Consider the following 20,159-nt stretch of genomic DNA (forward strand, 5'->3'; position numbering starts at 1 on the left):
CATCAACAAACAATCCACAGAACAGTGAGGACACGCATATAAACCTATTTTTCCCACACACATAATGTCATTGTTCTATATTCCGTACATACAGCAATAGAAACACACATTAAGACCCTCAGTTTTGAAAACAACACGCTTGAAAACTGCGGTGATCTTTCTTCCCCACCACGGACAGTGCTACAGAGAATCTGGAGAACAGCCGTATACATAAATAAATAAATACACTAAACGGCGAAGGGGGACAGCCCAGAGGAAATAAACGCAGCTGAACACAAAGTGCTGAACGCCTTCCCCGGGCAGGAAACCAGTTATAATTTAATGGCCAACCCCGATTTAAATGAAGCCGAGCGGAACCCTGCGGGGCTCCGCGGCAGCGCGGCGCCCCAGCCTCCCGCATGACGGGGCCGCCGCGGCGGGCGCTGGGCGCGGAGCGGAGTCCCGGGGGTGCCGCGCCGGGGGTGCCGCACCTGCCGCGGCCCGCGGAGAGCCCCGCGCCGGCCCCGCCGCGTCCCCGGCCCCGGCCCGGCCCCCGCGGGCACCGGCGCCCACTCACCTGGCCGAGGCGCGCACTGCGGCTCCGCGCCCGCGGCGGGCTCCGGGCGAGGGCGGCTCCCGCTGCCGCTGCGGAGCCGGGCGGCGGCCGGAGTCACCCCGTCCTTGCGGCACGCGGCTCCCGCCGGCGGCGGCGGCCCCTCCGCGCCCACGGCGGGGCCAGCGCCTCCCGCGCAGGGGCGCCCGCGCCGCCCTCCGCCCCCGCGCCGTCTCAGCGGCGGGGCCGCGCCCCCCGCCCCTCCGCCAGCCCCCGCCTCCGCTCCGGCATCTTCCCCGCGATCGGGCACGGCCGTGGGTGGGGGCGGCCGGGCCGGGGCCGGGGCCGAGGCCGCAGCCCCGCGGGCCTGGGCGGCGCCGGGGGCGGGCAGCCGGTAACAAAGCCGCCCGCAAGGCAGGGGATGCGGGGATGCCGCCCAGGCCCCGGTGCAGCGCCCGGCGCGGAACCCCGGCCCAGAGCCCGACCGCACCCCCAGGAGCGAGCAAATGGGGCGGGCGGGTGAGCGGCGATCCCCGTGCGGAGCGGGGGAAAGGCTCCTGCGGCTGCTACATTGTTACCGCTATCGACGAGCCAGCGCCACTGAGGTGGTGCTGTGAAACGCCGGGGTTTTTTTAAGTCACACTCAGTTATCTGCACTGCCGGCTATCGGTGTCATCAGCCGTGAGTATGAGCCAGCCTTCACCGGCCCCTCGGTGCCAATTACCCGTCTGTTTCAAAGCAGTGGAGTGCCGACAGCTCTACATTCCCGACTTTTTCCGCAATTTCACTTCTGCTTTGGCCATCGCAATGAATTCAGGATTGTTTTCATAGGAAAATGTGCTTACAAAAAAACCCACAAATGAAACAAAAACTTAAAATACATTAATATGTACAAAACACAGTAATCTAGAGGAAGAGAGATGTGAAACACTGCAGAATCACAGCCCAACAAAAACACGGTAATATCAGTAGCAGGAAAAAATGGACATATTCTTACACTATCAAGGTTATGATTATTATTATCAGACAACACCTCATGCTTTGTTTTCTAAATCATAATAAGATAAAATCTTCCCTCAAGCAAGGAGCACATCAGTCATTACTCCTTTGTATTCCACATCTGTTTTCATATATATGTATTAAAAATATATGTATGGGAAACTACATGGGTTTCTGTAGACATGGTTTCTTCAGAATAACCAAATGGCAACTATGTTAAATTAATGCATGTCAAAATAAAACGCAAATACAGTGCATTCTCAAAGCCCTGGGCTCCAAATCCTTTCTGTAGTGAAGCCCATGGCACTGTGGGCTTGGGCTTCAATAGAAGGAGTGAATTTGCTCTGCAGCCCTTCTGTACTGGAGGAGCTGCTCCAGATAGGAGTGTACGCAGCTGTATTCCAAAGTAGGTCAACTATAAAAGTCACTGACACTCTTCCACCTACCTGAAGCTTTAAAACTTTGGTTTGTTTCTTTTCTGTGACTTGCACACCTTTTGGCACTCTGGTCCAAAGTACTTTAAAAAAGCTTAAAGTGCAAATGGTCAGTATGCAAATGATTGGTTTTATACAAATTTTCCCTCATTCCTTATACTGAGGAATGTACTACTGTGATGTGCAATTGTAATAGAATATTGGATTTACATTAAAGGATCAGATTTGAATGATCATATATAGGTTAGTGTTTATTTGGACACTGTAGACACATCACTCTTTTCAACAGTACCTTGGCTTAGCTCCAGTAACGTAACACTTATTTTACTTTCTGAAACTAGATGAAAATAGAAAAAAAAATATGTGCAGTGCCAAGAGTTTCATAACATTTATAATTGTTTGTGCTTTGTTTTTGGTGATCATGACATTTTTTTGATGTTAAGATGAGAAACCCAGAAGATGAAAACCTTTAGCTAATGAATTATTCTCAGTGGATTTGCAAGCTGTTAAAGCCCTCTGACTGCATGACACAAGTGAAGACTTCCCATAAGTTAAGCCTTTTCATCTGTCAAATTAAAAAGTACAGAAATCCAATGCATTGGATTTTTGGGTTTCTCTCCCTCAAATGAATACTGGAAATGTTCTTGTCCACTAAGGAAAAACATTAATTCATATGAATCCTCTTGACTTCCCCCAAACATAAATGGCTGGGATCACAATAGTAAAATCTAATGTACTTGTAGAAATTCAGCACTACTGCTTTCCTATGGTTACAACATGTTGATTTCTATGCATGCTTTCCTGACATATTCACATTATATGTGATGCTACATCCAGTCCTTTATTAACAGTTCTCACGTCTTTGGGGTGAGTTAAGATTCTGTCCTGTTTTCCTCAGATGTAACTCTGGCTGCACCTGAATAGAGCAGGATGCACACTAGAAAATAAACACATTCCACAGAAAATCGCTACTTCAGTCTTCATGGGGGCTCACACACTGTGCAAGCAAGAGGATAACTTTTCAGAGCCCTGCACTGAGGCAATGGGCAGTTTACCTTCAACAGACTCAAAACCACAGGAAACCAGCCTGCTTTTTTGGAGCAGATGTCTTTCCTCCTATTTCCAACAACTATTGCTCTCACCCAGCCCTCCTTGATCCTTCTTATCTCTCCTTTGCCAAAAAGTTCATGTGAAAAAACAGAAACTCCCACTGCCTTCTCTAACATTCTGTAACAGAGATGGGCAGTGCACAACACATGGCAATACCTTTCCAGACTGACAAATGCCTTTTCAAAGTTAAGTTACAATACATTTGAGGCAAAGGGTAAAAGTTGGAAAAATTATAATTGCTCTCACCTGGAGATGAGGACATAAAAATAGCTGAAGTAGTACTAGAATGTGAAAGCTTCCAAAAAATGTTTTGTTATGTCCTCGGTAAAAGTTTCACTGAAGAAAAAACAATTTTTGGTCAGCCTCAAAAATTATTTAGTAATGAAAATGCAAAATCCTATTGACTGTAGAAACCTTTTACTCTAATAATAAATTAGACATCCAAAATTTCCAATGTCCTTAATATCCTGACAAGAAGCTATGACATACTGACAAAAGGATGCACACCTTGCAACATTTTCAGCTGCTCTAACCTTAGACATCGGTAACTTAACAAAAGAGGACATATAATTAATGTAATTCGTGACAAATTAATATTAAAATGAAATTTTGCTTAGCACTATTAATTACTTTCACACAAATACTAAGGAGACAAGTACAAAAAAGCAAAATATAACCTTTTGGCAAACCATGTACAAAGAAAATAAAATTATATATCAGTATTTGCCATCTGCCTTCTTTTTCATTTCATTATCATTTAGAAGAAACAAAAAGGACTTGATGAATCATTACTGAAGGTCACCATTTACCACCATGGGATCAGCAGCAGGCTATGAAAAACACACCCTTTGAAGGGATAACTTTGCCTATACCACAGCAAGAAGTGTTAAAAGACAAAGAACACTCTTCTGTATTACACAAAGATATTTTCCCAGCTAATCAGCTCTTTACAAGGCAACGGGCCAAGCTGAATGTCCAAAATATAAGCTTCTTTGCCATGGCTATTAAAAAGCAAAACATGAAAAGGCTTAAAGGATCAACCAAAAAAACATTTGGGTGAGATGAAAATGTAATATTTCACAAGATTTCTGGACAGATTACTGTTCAGCAGGTGAAAGTATTAATTGAAAGAATCAGCCTAGGTGCCAAAATCTGCAGGACATATTCCCTGACCTGTCCCACCTCTTTTGTGCTGCACAAAAGACTTAATGAGAGTGAAAACCATCTGCAGCTCCCCAGCAGGTTTTCTGTAATATAAAAGAGTCCCCGAGTGACTGTGGAGTTGTCCAGCCCCTGGGAGGCCACACTCCCCTACAATCTGAGCAGAGAGAGGGGAGAGCCCTGTGAGGGAAAGCATTGCTGGGGTTTGCTCCTGCCACCTGCAGCTGGTCCATGAGCCCTCAAGAGCTGTTGCCATCTGGTACTATCAGTGCCAGGGCAGGCATTCATCCAGCCAGGGACTCAAGGGGCTCCACGGGAGCTCTCCACTCCTCTGGAATACAGGGAGGGAACTCACTGCACCCGGCCACCTGGGCTAATCTGGTTAGAGCTCAAATCTGCAGTTCCCAGTCCAGCAAAACCCCCATGGGTATCTCTGAGCACTTACCTGAGTTGGTCTTCTGGCCTTGGACTGAGAAAAATATTAATAGAGTGAGTAAAAAAACACATGGCTGACTTTTGATTTAGAAACATCTAAACCTTTCATGAAAAGTATATTAATTGCCAATGTAAAAGCAATATCCTACCAATAGCAATTTATTAAATTATTGGAACAGTTCTTGAGTACAGAAATTAAATCTGGTGCAGTTCCTAATGCTTCCAAATAGTTACTGAAATGTGCATAAAGATCGCTGAATTGGAGTTGAAATCATGATGATAAAAGCAATTGTCAGTTTCTGTTGGCACTTGCAGAGATTTAATTTTAGAACTGTACCCTCAGGCAAGTAATATAGCATTAGACCCATTGCATCAAAAAATAATACTGAAATGTCACTTGTAAAACACACTTTCATGATCTTGCTATTTGACTTATAAATGTGTCAGTCAGACCTGCAGAGAAAGCCTCTAGTGAGGTAATATCAATGGATCATGCTTTTGTAAAATCAGAAATGTTCCATAACTGAAGAAAATGACTGCATTGTTTCTTTACAATATTCTTGCTGAAGCAAGTAAATAGAGTCTGTGGGGAAACAGTCCAACATCATGAGAGAAATGACATAAAGACTGTGAAGGCATCAAGACATTAGTGAGGCTGAAAAGAGAATCACAAATCTGTATCAGAACGCCAGAGAATTTAAAGATCTGTACTGACAGTAATGGAACAACCCTTGGTTTTACCCAGTGGAGGGAGAGCAGAAAAGGCTCGAGCAGGTGGTGCAGAGCTGCCACATCATTGATATCACTAAGACTCAAATCTCAGAATATTTATCTGGTGCCCCTCTTTGTGTACACTTACACCTCTAGACAATGGTTATTTGAATTACACATTGAGTCAATAATTTGACTAAAATCTTGAAATGATCTCTTTAGGAATCTGAGTGCGTACCACACCAGAAACACTTACATGTAAACACACTCAGTAAGGAAATACAGCAGATAGTAGGTGAGCAAGCTACCCTGGCAATGAATTCTCTTTAAATGATTGGAAGGAAGCAGTAACATCTTTGGCAACTAAGCAGCAGGTTACCCTAGTGACATTAATTCCTTCTGCATCCCACATAGGATTGAATGTGGAATTAGCAGAGCTTGAAAATGCCCCTGCAGCTCAGGCAGAAATAATTTACTTCTCACTGTAAATTGAGGCTTCTCTTCAATTTACGCTTGAGCTTCAATGCCCTTTATCAGACAGGGTAGCACGAATATACATTTCACTAACAGCCGTGATCAGCAATGGAAACTCAACTTATCATGGACTGAGAGAACTATCAAACGCTTGAGCCACATTCATCCTGCCACAGAACAAATAAACATTAATGCCAGAAAAATAAAGCCACTCTGAAAGCCTGAGGAATCAACAAAGAAGCTTTTTGCCTGTGCCTAATCCAGCTAAACCTTCTTATAGTCCCATTCAAAACAGACACTTGACATGATTTCCATCCACAATAGCTTTCTTACACATTCTATCCTTTTCCATTTATGAAAAGACTATAAGTTTATATTTAAGAATCCACAGAGTCATCTAAAGCACAGATGCTGAAACTATTATTTTGGCTAAGAGTTCAATTCAGAATGGTGAAAATTAATAGGGCTTTACCTTCCCAAACACTTTTGTCGTATCAAGAGAGAGAAGACATTTATTCAGTGGATGTAAAATATACAAATGATGGTGCCTTTAAAGCCAGCATTCAGCCAGATCTCTGTGTAGAAGTGTCACCATACCATATCCAGCACAATTACAAAAATAACCACCAAATCCTAATAGCCACAAATATAATCTTGCTCCCTGCTCAGGCTCAAAGTGAAAGGATGAGCTTGATTTTTATATTTTTACCTAGTTCTTACTGCAAGGTGTTATACAACTTCAGTGTTAGTTTCCACCAGGCATTTTTTCCTTGGTATCACATGGAAAAAACCAGCAGTGGTAAACTATCAGTTTGCAATAATGGAAGCATTAATTCCACAAGAATATATATGTAAGTTATTCTATTTATTTAATGAAGTGTAAGCTACCTGACCACTTGAAATGTGAACAATATCTAAAAATAAAGATTCCAAACTGAAGCCACAATGGCACACATTACCATGCCACAAAATATGAGGCAGGGGGCTGGAACTGGATGATCTCTAAAGTTCTTTCCAACCCAGGCCATTCTAGATCTTAGACTTTGCTTTAGATTAAGCATGTGCCTAAATTCAAATACAAACTTAACTCCTTAACTGAAAAGGGACAAATTTGGATGTGCACCTCAAGTTAAAGCCAAACATCAACAAGTAAAACCATTGCATGAAATCACATTCAAATTCACAAATTGCTCAAGAGAAGAGTATGATGACAGAGAAGATTTGACTGTAGCAAAGAAGATTAGAAGTAACAATATTTAATTCTTCACACTGTAAAAGAACAACAAACAAGTATTTAAGTTCACAGAGTAAATAAAACAGGGTATAAGAAATGAGGCCCAAATAAGAACCCCAGAGTGATGAACAGTACAGGCTGAGCTTTCTACCCCAATCTCTGTCTGGCTGTGTTAGCTGTAGAAAAGAGAAGGGGTGTACACTGCTCAATACTGCTGAATGTCAACTCTTGTTCCTATCATCTCCATACTGGAAACTAAATACGGAGTCCTGAAGATGCTTTGGAAGAGCAGAGCCAAGAACACAATCCTTGAAACATTACAAGCTCAAAGGACAGGAAAAAATAGGTAGAATAAGACTTGTCTGGAGTATGGCCGCAGAAGTTCTCTAAAAACTTTCGCAGGGAGAAAACAAATTTCTACATGCATTTACAGATTTAGATGCTCTGATAAGCAGATGACACACTGCTTAAGACATCTGGAGTGCAGCTGGAACACATCAGAGTCACTCTTATCCTGGCACAGTCGGATCAGGAATACCTGTCAGTTTTCAGCTAAGCTCACATCGCTATATTAGGCAACCATTTAAATTCCATGCATGGCTTTGGGCTGGTATATGATTTCAGAGCAGGAATCACATGGCAGTCATTCCAGGAGGACAGAAACCACATAGAAGTGTTCCTCTCACTGAGGAATGTGGGTTTGTTTTTATAGCAACATTACTAAGTTGAGGTAGGCAGCACAAATGTTCTACAGTTGTGTCTTTGCCTACTTTGCTTTATATAAAAACCAAAATGTTTTCTGTCTTCCTTATTTTGTGGTACAATTCACAGAACAAAGAATTTTGCCATGTCAACACCCTGCTGCTGCTTTTGGTTGATAGATGTAAGCCTTAGTTTTGTGTTTTACTACAACAGTTGTTTTACAAGGCAACTTTTGAGACTTTGCTTATAGTCCATTTTACAAACTTTATAATAAAGACTGTGTATTATGAAACTTGGGTTTACATGTTGAAAAGCTGAAAGTATGGACATAACACTCCACCTGACAGATATCCAGATTTCCAGAGTGAGGGTTTGCCTGCAGACAGACTGACTGCATCACCACTTGCAGCCTATAGGAGCTGTTCTCCATTGCCTGATATCTTGTATGAAACACCAGCTCCCAGATTTAATGAAGTCTGAGTATGTGGTACAGATCATAAATACAGATTTTTAAAGCATGACTCCAGAGATTGCTTTCAGTATTCTATGAACAATTCTGCAGCTATGGAGTGCAGTCTATACATGCAAAATACACCTCGCTCTAAGAGCTCTGGTTCAGGAGACAAAGATGCCATTACTGAACAGCAGAGACTGGAGATGATGTGAGTTGGACTAATGTGACCAGATTACTGCAAGGTGAGTACTCTGCAAGGTGGATATTTGCACCTGCATTTTACCAGTGAATAGGAAAAAATGCTCTAAATTCTGCAAAGTCTATTCTAATTAGATTTGAATAGCACACTTAATTCTAAATTAACACATCTCAATGAGCATGAGTGGAATTAATTTCCTAGCAAAAAGCTGAATGTAGCAGGAAAAAAAAAAGGCAGTAAAGGTTACTTAGCTTAGCCTTGTTGGCTAATTCAGGTACTCTACTATTATCAAAAGTGCCTGAATAACTTCAGTGGAGTTGTAGAATATCTTACTGCAAAAAAGCATAATCTCCACATAATATTCATATGAATAACAAATGCTATTTAGACATCACGCTCCTGCTTCCACACAAAGCTGTAACATCACTTCCCCAAAAGCAGGTATGACATAATGAGAAAAACAAAATACTCCAGATAATGTAACTATTTAAAAACCATCATGATTACAACTTGATGTATTTTGGAGAACACCATTACTGTGCATTTGTTAAACCTCTTAATTTGCCTCAAAGCATACCTGATTTGGAGAAGCTTGCTGCAACTTATATTTATTTAATGTATTAGGGCTGGTTTTTTCTGAGAAGTGCCAGGTTGACACATGAATAGAAAGTGGCAGAAAAAGAAATAATGTTTCTCCCACAGCAAGCACACTAATGTAAAGCTTAAAAATTAAGCAGCAGCAGCACATTTTTCCTCAGACCTTTGAGCTGGACCATATGGTCGACGCTCAATTAAGCAAAGATTTATCAGTCCCCAATTGGAATGGGTCCAGAACTCACTATTTTCTCAAATCTTTGAACCAGAGGACTAGAACTGAACAATTTTATTGACTCACACACGATACCCCACACTTTTAAATCTTTGAATTAAATTAGGAAAATGTAATGTATTTTTGGCAGGGGTATGCATTTCTAGATTTTAGAATTATAATGTAGCAGTTCTATAAAAGCTAGAAAATGGCAGTTTGATGTTACAGCTTTAGCCAAGTCACATCTCACTACCGTCAAAAAGGTGAGGTCTAAACTCTTACGAATTCTCTTCAAGCAGTCCCATCTCTTACTTTACATCTGCTTTAGCAGCCACCAAACTGCATGGCAAAGAATGTTCTATTCACTGAAATGACAGAATACCCACACAGTAAAAGTGTGTGTGCTTTCTTGCCAAGTTAGCAAATGGAATGGGTTCACTGTGCATTCCAAGTGGCACAGGATCCCATGTGACAGACAGGTGATCCCATGTTTGGGAACAGACAGCAAAGAAAAAAGTATGAAAATGTCTGTTTGAGAGCACAATGCTGTTATTTTGACTTCAAATCTAAATATTAACTCTCTTCTGCTCTCTGGACACTTGGCTTCTGCTTTCAGCTTTCTGCTTTGTAAGTACATTTTCATCGCACCCAAGTGCAGCACTAAATTTCTGAACAATAGACAAGTCCATGACTTCAAATCTAAATGTGTTAAGAATGGATTGAGAAATAAGAACTTTCAAATGAACCCAGTCAGAATTTTATCTAAGTGAGTATCGGAAAGAATATTAAGATCTGGAACATAAAATGGCACAGCTGCATAGAAAAAGATGTAATTTTTTCATTCAAGATGTATATTTCATTCATTTGATAATGAATGAATGAAAATGAGTGTAAAAAACAGATACAATATTAGACAGAATTAGGTCATTATTTTTTTCCCATCAGATTGTTAGAGGCCATAGAAATGTCACAAGAAAGTTGTTTACAGTAAAAATCCTAACTCAAAATTTGGCAATAATAAAGTCAGTCAAACATAAAGCTATTACATTGAATTATAAAAGCTTAATTTTAAATTCCATGTGAGACTCTGTGGTTAAATTCTGATTTTATAGACAGATGGTAGGGTTTTTTCTTTGCTTGTTTATAATAAATGTACTTGAGTGCATCTATTCAATTCACTGAAAAAAGAGGTGCAAATATAATTTGCAGTATTCTAAACCACAAGGCTTAATTCCTTTGCAATTGCCATTTCAAATGTAGCAGCCGATTCCACTGTCACTACAAAGGGATTAACCTTTCCCTGGTGATTTTTTATGATGGGGGAAAAATATTATTGAAGGGTTCAATCAGTTTTGAAGGGTTTTGTTTATTTGTTTTTCCTTTCTGTAAGTGTGACCTCATCATTGCAATTTTTCATAAAGGTTGGAGTATTCTGCTGTAATAATGCTATAAGACATCTCTGTAGTCCTGCTTTTTGTGGAATGGTTTAGATTGGAAGGGACATTAAAGATCATCTTGTTCCAACACCCTGCCATGGGCAGGGACACCTTTCACTAGACCAGGGTGCTCAGAGCCTCATTCAGCCTGGCCTTGAACAGTTCCAGGGATGGGACAGCCACAGCTTCTCTGGGCAATGCGTTCCAGGGCCTCACCACCCTCACAGGAAAGATCCTTCCCCTAATATCTAATCTAAACCTACACTCTATCAGTTTGAAGCTATTCCCCCTTGTCCTGTCCTTTACATGCTCTTGTAAAATCTTTCTCCATGTTTCTTGTAGGCTCCCTTCAGGTATGGGGAGGCTGTAATTAAGTCAACCCTGAAACCACATGGAATAGTAAATAACTTCTAATGTGGTGAGTATAAAGGTGGAATGAACATTATTAAAACTAGCTTCCACTGTAAATTACTAGCAGCACTATAGAAAAAAAAGTATGTTTACAGATGTTCACAAAGAACCATATTGGTGCATTGCAAATCATGGTTGTTCTACTTTCATCATTTTTCCTATGTGCCCCACCAAACCCTTTGATCAGGGAAGATGCTCTTCCTTGATTAGACAGATTAATGCAAACTTTATTACCTTAACAGAGGGACTCTGTTATGAAATAAAACTTGCCTGTGCTCTGGCATTGAGGGTTTTTGCCATAATTATTTTACACATAGAGTATAGGTCAATAAAGAAGCTTCAATTACCTGGGCAAAACACTGCCTTTCTACACTAGTGAGGCTGTAGGAGATGGACAGGATCCCTAGCTATGTGCCTGTCCAGGGGCAAATGAAGAGATAACTGATTTATCTGGACTTACTCACAAAGCAGCACCTTAGCTGGTACCCAAAATTTCAGCTATCAGATTCTCAGCCAGAACACTCTGTTCTTTCTTCAGTCTGTGTGTACTGTGTATTTTCAGATCTTCCATTTTTGTTGTTGTTGTTTGGAAAGTATTGGAAGGAATAGAGAGAGTTCATCTAGAACACTTTTTCCAAACCCTTTTTAGTATCCAAGGACCAGATAGTGCTTCAGGAAAAAAAATCTGTGGAAAATGTTGTACTCTTTTTCTTGGTAGGAAGGCATGTGATAAATATTTAGCATTTAGGCAACCAAAGTTTATGAATTTAGATGTTACCATATGTATCATTTTAATTTTAAATATCTATGAAAAATATCATAATAATATGGCCTAATTTCTGAGTTAGCCTGTCAAAAGTCAATGGCATAAAGCTTCTAACTCACATGAAAATCAATGATGTTTGTGATGGGGACACCATCTCTTCTTTAGGATGTTCCCATGGTCTGTGGGCTTTTGATTTACTCATATCAATCTAGTCCATCATTCTGCCCTACAGCAGAATGAATTATGGCAGAATCACTTCTGAGACATTTTACACAGGACATCAGAGCACATGGTCAGAACTCTGGCTACAAATTCTATAAAGAAAAGTGATTACCTTGAAAATGCAGATTGTAGCACATTATACATTTTTGGTGTACATAGTTATGAATTCTGATCACAAAATATTATGGACAAAAAATATGTCCTTATAAGCTCAGACAGTAAATACTACAGACTTCAGCAAGAGTCAGTGTTTTATTCTGCCTAATTTTCCTCTGATTCCGTAACTTTGACCATACAGGTAAGAATCTGTGCTCATTGTGTCCTGCACCTTACCAGTTACTAAAAGATATCCCAAAACTCTGATAGATTTTTAATGGTCTGACACTGCCCTGTTGTGCACTCTGTCCATAACCACACCAACCTTTCTAAGTGTCAGGAAAAGCCCCTTACAAAGACCCCAGTGCTACTGTACATATCTGTCTTTTTAAAAAAAGTCAGGAGAAAAACATCAAACTCCATGTGATGTCAGCAGGCTGACAAAGGTAAATGTTAGCAGAAGGGTTTTAATGTTCTCTCTAAATAAGTACTGTTTATTCATCAATACTCTTTGTTATGAGCTGGAACCAGGATATTGTCTGCAGATTGACGTCGAGAGTTAAGAACATAAAATCTGTCAGCACATAAGGAAACAAGGTCAGGAGAGAGAAATAGTGTTTTATAAAGCAGTATTTAGGGCAACTGCATTTTAACATAATTAAGTAATGCACCATTGGAAGGAAAGCAAACCCTGCATTGTTTGTAAATGCAGTTAAGCCTTTTAGTCAGAACATCACCTTTTCAACAAAAAAGCCTTGTTCAATAAAAATGACAGCCAATAGATAAAAATAAAATCATTAATAACAGAGTATTGCTTAGAAAGATTGACCTTAGGATGTCCAAAATAATAAGCATTATTATTTGTATTATATATGTTTTGCTGAATGTTTAAGTTTTGAATATAAATCAAGCTCTGCTACTCAGTGTAGCTCAACATGTTAGCTACATTATTACCTGTTACTGCTGGAAATTGTTTAAAGAGACACCAGACTGGATTCTCTGTATGGAACTGGTATTTTGCACTGCACTCCTGTGTGCTCCACTAGACCCCAGTGTAAAATGGATGCTAACAATGGAGGCCAGGCTCCTCCTGGTATTCCCTGCTGCTGGCATAAATCCAGGCTCAGATCCCCAGTCCCGTGGCTCAGTCCCCACAGGTCCACCATAATTTGAAGTAGATAAATGACACATTCCCTCCCACAAACAAAATAATTCTGTACAAAGTGGAGCCAAGAATCTGAGGTGAAAAAAGGCAAACTGTAATCTCCTTTTATGCACACATCTGGTTTTACAGCACATCAGTCTGCAACTCCCAGGACAGGAGCCACACTCACCAAAGCCCTGCAGCAGTCCCTGGTTATTCACACAAAAACAGCACAGCACTTCAAAGAGTGCAAAATGCAGGTTTAGTATACAATAAGGCAAAATCCCTCCCAAAAATACGGGCTGGCTTTTGATTATATGCAAAAAGAAAATGTTCCTCTGCATAAACAAAGGGCTGCATAAACAAAGCCTGAACTCAAATATAAAATGTTAATTAAAATTTAATGTATCCTGCGTGATGCCTTTGTTTGTTGTGCATGCCTGGTTTCAATCTGAGGCTGGTTATCTCACTGACTAATGGGGCTCTTCTGCTTTGCCAGTCTTGTTCTGAAGGAGAAGTCATTCTGCCAGTAAGCACAGCAGTCATTTACCTCGGCTATCACGTCAGTGTCCTACCCTTAGAGACTCTTCCCTTCAGAAATAGGCCAGCAGATACATTAAGCTTATGTGTCACTGGCATTAGGGCAAGAGGCAAACCCTTACTCAAAATGTAATTCTGTTTATGAAAAACACGTCGATACAATTTACAGCTTTCGATTTTTTTAATTTAAAAATGGGAAAAATATTACTAGGAACGTTGTTATTGGTTTAACTGGAACTTGTGGTATTACTCTGACTGGAGATTTTCAGAGCAGACAGGATAAGTAAAAATCACACAGGGTTCTGAAGAGAAAATTTGCATCTGATACAATAAAAAAAAAAAGCATTGTGGAGGAATGGGATAAACTAATTGAAGCAATGCTCAGAGAAAGAGTTACAGCAGTGACAGGGTAGTTGAGGCTCTGACTCCTACAAAGCACCTCCCTTTGCAGAATGCTGGATGGACAAACTGATCCCATTTAGCAGATTTCATTTATCCCACCTCTCAATTCAAACTTGCAAATTTCACCTACTGCTGCAGCATTCTTTCATGACACCCAAGGAATCAAAAAAGGGATATTTGTAATGGAGTTTGCTCTCTGATTTACCTTCACACCAGAGTGTTCTGCATAAGCAAGGAACTGAGTGAGATGAAAAGGATTCTCAAGACAAGCACTGCCACAGTGCTGGCAGCTCAGACTCCACCTTGAACAAAGACTTCAGTTCTACCTCAAAACAGTAGAAGAAACTCAAAGAAGATCAATGCAAGGAAAGCATTTTACCTATGCTGGAATAAAACTTTGTTAATGAATGACAGTTGCAGCACTTAATTATCTCCAAACACAGGGCAAATCTAAGCAGAAATTAAAAGACATTATCAGAATAGCAAAAAAAGCTATAGCTAAAAGAAATGCCATTGCAAACCTTATATGAATTTTCTGATTTTGACATATAATTTACATGAAAGATTTACTTTGCTATGTGAGCTGCTGCACACATCACACAAGGCACAGGTGTAAGCAACAAAAGCAGACTTCTGTTCTTAACTACAAATGAAAACATTCTTCCATCCCATTTTATCTTGCAACTTTGTACCTTATTCCACCAGGAATAAATTTTAGTTGGCAGAGTATAGAGGAAATGTAGGAAAAAAAGGAATGAAAGGAAAAAAAGTAGATGAGCTGTCATTATAATGCACCTGCCTACCCCATCTCCTGTTGCCATATAAACAACATTAAAAATGAAAGAAAATACTATTCTTAGATTATTTTGACTACTTCTGTGAAACTGTTGGACAGGATATTTGTAGCAGACAAGAACATCTAATTGTTTAACTTCAACTTTCAACACTCATTCCTTTGATCACAGTCATCCTAAAAGTTTCCCATGGGAAACATGCTACAGACATTTTGATGTATAAAAAAGTAGGGGTAAAACATGTACAAAGTAATTCTTATCAGACTATACACCAACTTCTGAAAGTAAAATAACAAATGGGAACAAAATGCTCAAATCAAGCAGTTCTCCTAATGCACACTAAAGTAAGAATAGTATTTGATCTGTTTGTTTCAAAATTTATCAGGTGCTGTCAGAATTAGCCATCTTTCTTTCAAATAGTGTTACCCTACCCCAGCTCATGAAAGGATCTCTGAAATACAATTTCCATTTGACCCACATATCAGTTGCTCTTTTATGTTCTCACCTCCTATACACACACTATTGTAGTTCATAAACCAGGTACCCCCACATGGTCATTATATCAAAATCTTCCCATTAATGACAAGCCTAATACAGGACCAACAGTTATTGAGAAACTGTACAATAAAAACAATGCTATTTATCCATCCCTTCTTTAGGTGAGAAACTTAAGAGTTACTTAATTTATCACTTTAATCTCCTTTCTCCCAAGTGATTTTTATATTCCCTCACATCCTACATTTCTTCACAAGCCTCCTAGCAACATCCCCCAGGCAAAGGCTTTCTGGAGCAAATTCTCAAGTGGAGCAATGACATCCTTATGTCAGCTGAGGATCTTTTTATTACATACACAGCACTGATCAAATGCACTGCTGCCCTGTCTGCAGAGTCACCCTCTGCTCAGAAAAGCTCCAACTCCTCCTCCAAAATAAACATTCATGCCAAAAGATCCTTAAATCAAAATAATTATATTCATCAGTAAAGTGCAAAAATTTCAGCATTAATGGAGAGCCACCAGCTGCAGTTGCACAAGTTATAAAATGCACCGTCACCATATTTAGAGGTCCTAATAAATATCTTTCCTCTCTGCTGCCATCTACAGACAGACTTCAAGGTTTTTTTAGAAGAAAAAAACAAGGTTTTTCTAGAAATGTTTATCTACTTTTCCATTCCAGATAAACATTTAATAAGAGCATCTTAGCATGCCCTACAAAACAGTCCACCCCAAACATATATGATATCAATAGTATTACCTCAACATATTAGAAGCTTCAGGAAAAGCTAAGCCCATGTGATGGGTCCCTGAATGGTCCTTTGATGGTGTTCACACTGCATGCTGCTCCTGAGGAAAATCCTCAGCTGGGAATCAGTGGCTCATGGTCCCTGTCCAATGCATGGGAGGAGTTGAGACACACAGAGATGTCCCTCAGAAGCCACATGAGCTGCCAAAAGTGAAAAGGAGATTCTAAATCTCTATGATAGACAGCTTAAATACCTTTACTTGAGTCCCCAGAACATCTAATGCTTAATGGTTGTTGCATTACTACTTACTACCTACTTCAGACAGAAGGCCTCCTAGTTCCACAGCCTTACATTTTAACCAGAAGGCTACAAAATCAGTTTCCCCTCTCTGCATAAAACAAATTCAGTACAAAAAGGGGCACCATTTTAAAAGCCCCACACCTCAGATGCACAGTGGAGACACTGTAATGCAGTACAATTGCTGATCCATGTATCTGTATTAAATGACTGCAAGCTGTATGGTTACAAATATAAAACACAAGGCTTGCTTAGGGCCCCAAATGAACATAGAATGGGTTGGTTTGGAAGGAACATTAAACATCTGGTTCCAATCCCCTACAATGGGCAGGGACACCTCTCACTGGACCAGGTTGCTCAGAGCCCCGACCAGCCTGGCCTTGAACACTTCTAGGGATGGGACATCCACAGCTCCTCTGGGCAACCTGTGCCAGAGCCTCATCCCTCATCTCAGTGAAGTTTTCTTCTTAGTATTTAATCTAAACTTACTGTGTTCCAGCTTCCACCCATTTCCTCTTGCATATCACTTGATGCACACTAAACTATTCACGTGTGAAAATAACCCTTAGCGCGAAGGCCAGCACGCTTCTGTGGCGCAGCTGCCGGGGGAGGTGCGAGCCTCCACACGCCACAAGCCGGAGCTAAAACCCCCTCCGTGCTCTGCTGTGAGTTAAACCCCTTCAGTGCCCTGCTGTGGAACGCTGCCCTGCCAGCGCCATCTAAATCTAAGCACCAGACAGAGGCGAGGCTCATTCACACAGCCCTGCCGAGGGGCTCCGGGGGCCAGCCCAGGGCCCCCTCAGCAGCACCGGCGCGCCCCGGCCCCGCAGGGTGCGGCAGCCCCGGGGGGCTCCCTCATGAGGCGCCGCGGGCTGGGGGGCCCGGCCCCGAGAGGGGATACAGCGGGCCGGGGATGAAAGAAAACATCGCCAGCCCCTCCAGGGAGGGGATTGTCGCACTCTGCTCTGTGCTGGTGTGGCCTCACTTTGACTCCTTGTCCAGTGTTGAGCACCACAATATGAAAAAAGGCATTAAGCTGTTAGAGAGCATCCAAAGGAGCGGCATGAGGAGGGTGAAGAGCCCTGAGGGGAAGCCGTGTGGGGAGCAGCTGAGGTCACTTGGTCTCTTCAGCCTGGAGGAGGCTGAGGGGAAACCCCATTGCTGTTAAAACTTCCTCATGAAGGGAAGAGGAGCGGCTGGCACTGATCTCTGCTCTGTGGTGACAGTGACAGGACCCAGGGGGATGGCCTGGAGCTGTGTCAGGGAGGTTTAGGCTGGATGTTAGAGAAAGGTTCCTCACCCAGAGGGTGGCTGGGCACTGGAACAGGCTCCCCGGGGAAGCTGTCAAAGCACCAAGCCTGGCAGAGCTCAAGAACTCTGTGTTCCGGGGCACAGGGTGTGAATCTTGGAGTGTCCTGAGCAGGGCTAAGAGTTGGACTCTATGGCCCTGTGGGCCCCCTCCAACTGAGAACTCACATGCTGTGATTATGTGAGGGGGAAGCCAACAGGGGCCATGCTCTGTTGTGGCCACCATGAGTTATGCCTCAGTTGTCTCTGCTGCAGGTCCCTCAGGAGCGCACACAGAGTAGGTCAGTCTTTCTTCCATTTCAGCTTCAATCATTTCAGAGAGTCACAGCTGGAAGGGACTTCTGGAGATCACCTAGTCCAATCCCACCTCTACCCCTTCCCCATTCAAGGCAGGGTCACCTGGAGCAAGTTACAGGAGATTTCCACTCAGAGATCCCAGAAACACCCGCTACTCACCCAGCCATCAGCCCTGTGCAAGCCAGAGTAGCAGGCATGGGAGAAAATACATGGTGGAAAGAACAGTGAAACACTGTGAACCACACATGTCAGTTGGAGAGTGTTCTGGCTACAGACAGCAACAGAACTGAATCCAAAGAGTGCAGGTAGTAAAAGAGGGGGTTTATCACTTCCCTCTTCATTTGCACTTGGCACTTCATTCCCATTTTTTACTTGTTCCCATTCCATTATTTCTTGCTAGTCTCACTCACCTAGATCAGGATACTTGACTGGTTCCAGAAAAGTTGAGTAAAAAGTAATACTGTGCTACCAATGTTTTTACAGTGCTGGATGCGATAGCCACTTTCACACACTGGAGATCCTAAGAAACACTTAACTGCTGATAGGGTCATAAAATCACACTGCTGAAACAAATTAGTTGAAACATCTTTTGAATGTGTGTCATTTGATAATCAAAGTTGCATTTCTACAGTCGTCACTCTGTAACATATTGATATATTTTTTCTACTTGACACAGAATTCTTTTGTCATCTCCCTTAAGATAAATACGAATCAATAGAGCATTCAAAACATTTAAAAAGTCACACTTTTTTGTATTCTTTACTAAGTTATTTTAATTCTATCTCTGCCTTCCAATTCTTATACTTATTTTTTGTCAAAGGTTTCTTTCATCTCTCCATTTCTGTTGGCTGTGCTTCTAGGACAGTGGCCTTCTTGTGGCCATCTGGACAATTGTACTAATCTGAGCAGCTACTCCTAAAAATATGCTGGTTTGAAGACATTCTGATTATTAAAATCTGTTTTACTGTTTCATATAACTGAAAATTTATACCTGAAGCAATTTATATACTGAGAACTTTTGTTTTTTGGTTTCTTTTTGGTTTGTTTTCTGACAAGGTAGTGACTTCTGCTCCTTTTTCCCCAGTGTGCCCAGTAGCAGGTACAGCTGGTGCTGGCAGAGCTGTTTGTCAGCAAGAATAAACTGACCTGTGACAAAGTATACCTGCCAGCATCCTATTTTGCCCCTCAAAGGGGAAACTTTGCTTTTATTCATCTAAGATATGGTTGTTTAACCTGAGCTCTTTAGTACCTCATCTGGAAGGAAGTGCTTATTTCTTTTCTCTACTTATTTGTGTAGTGACAAATGCATAGTCAGAGAGCTCTGTATCAAAATAATCTTCAGTGCTGCTCATACTGCCTCTGGGAGTCAAGATGCATCTCTAGGATTTGGGATAATTAATTTGCTTAATGTGTGAAAATAGCAGAATGGCTAACAGCCACCAGGGGGCATTAAAACAAAATAGATGAGTAAAAATTGGTTGAAAGATTGGAAACCTGTGAAACTCTATGTAATAGAATTTGTGACAGTGGTGAAAAGATTTCCACCTTTCTTCAAACAGCACAGAATGTGCAGTGATTATAAGAGAGCAAGAAAGCTGCATTTATGCAACAGTCCTGATGGTAGTGACAGTAGGAGGTGACCAAGGCATTGGACTTAGATTAAAACTAAATTTGTTGCTGGAGTGAATCTTGGAATTATTTCTATGAAAGGATAAATTAGAAGTGATTCCTGCTTCTCCTGCTATGAGACTCAGAGAAAAGAAAACAGTGGCTCTGGGTAAAGAGACATTGTCACTTCCTTTCAGTGTTCCACTTCAAACAATGCTGGTTTGTTTCTGCACCAAAAGCAAGTGGAGATATTTTGTCACCTCTCTTTTCTGTAAGACTGAAGTACAAAAGCTGGATTACAAGATATTAATTGAGCATATGCACCAAGTAACCCTTTCAATCT

General features: G+C 41.3%; 1 protein-coding gene across 1 annotated transcript in view; it reads right to left on the reverse strand.

Annotated features, from left to right (window-relative positions):
* HECW2 (HECT, C2 and WW domain containing E3 ubiquitin protein ligase 2) overlaps nucleotides 1-637 on the reverse strand; it is a 142,853-nt gene extending 142,216 nt beyond the window's left edge. Inside the window, exon 1 of the mRNA XM_058027607.1 lies at nucleotides 557-637. The gene's annotated coding sequence lies outside the window, so the exon portion shown is untranslated. The remainder of the gene's footprint in view (nucleotides 1-556) is intronic.
* Between the last annotated feature and the right edge of the window lie 19,522 nt (nucleotides 638-20,159).

The sequence above is a fragment of the Melospiza georgiana genome, chromosome 7, assembly GCF_028018845.1.
Source record: "Melospiza georgiana isolate bMelGeo1 chromosome 7, bMelGeo1.pri, whole genome shotgun sequence".
Taxonomy (NCBI): Eukaryota; Metazoa; Chordata; class Aves; order Passeriformes; family Passerellidae; genus Melospiza; species Melospiza georgiana.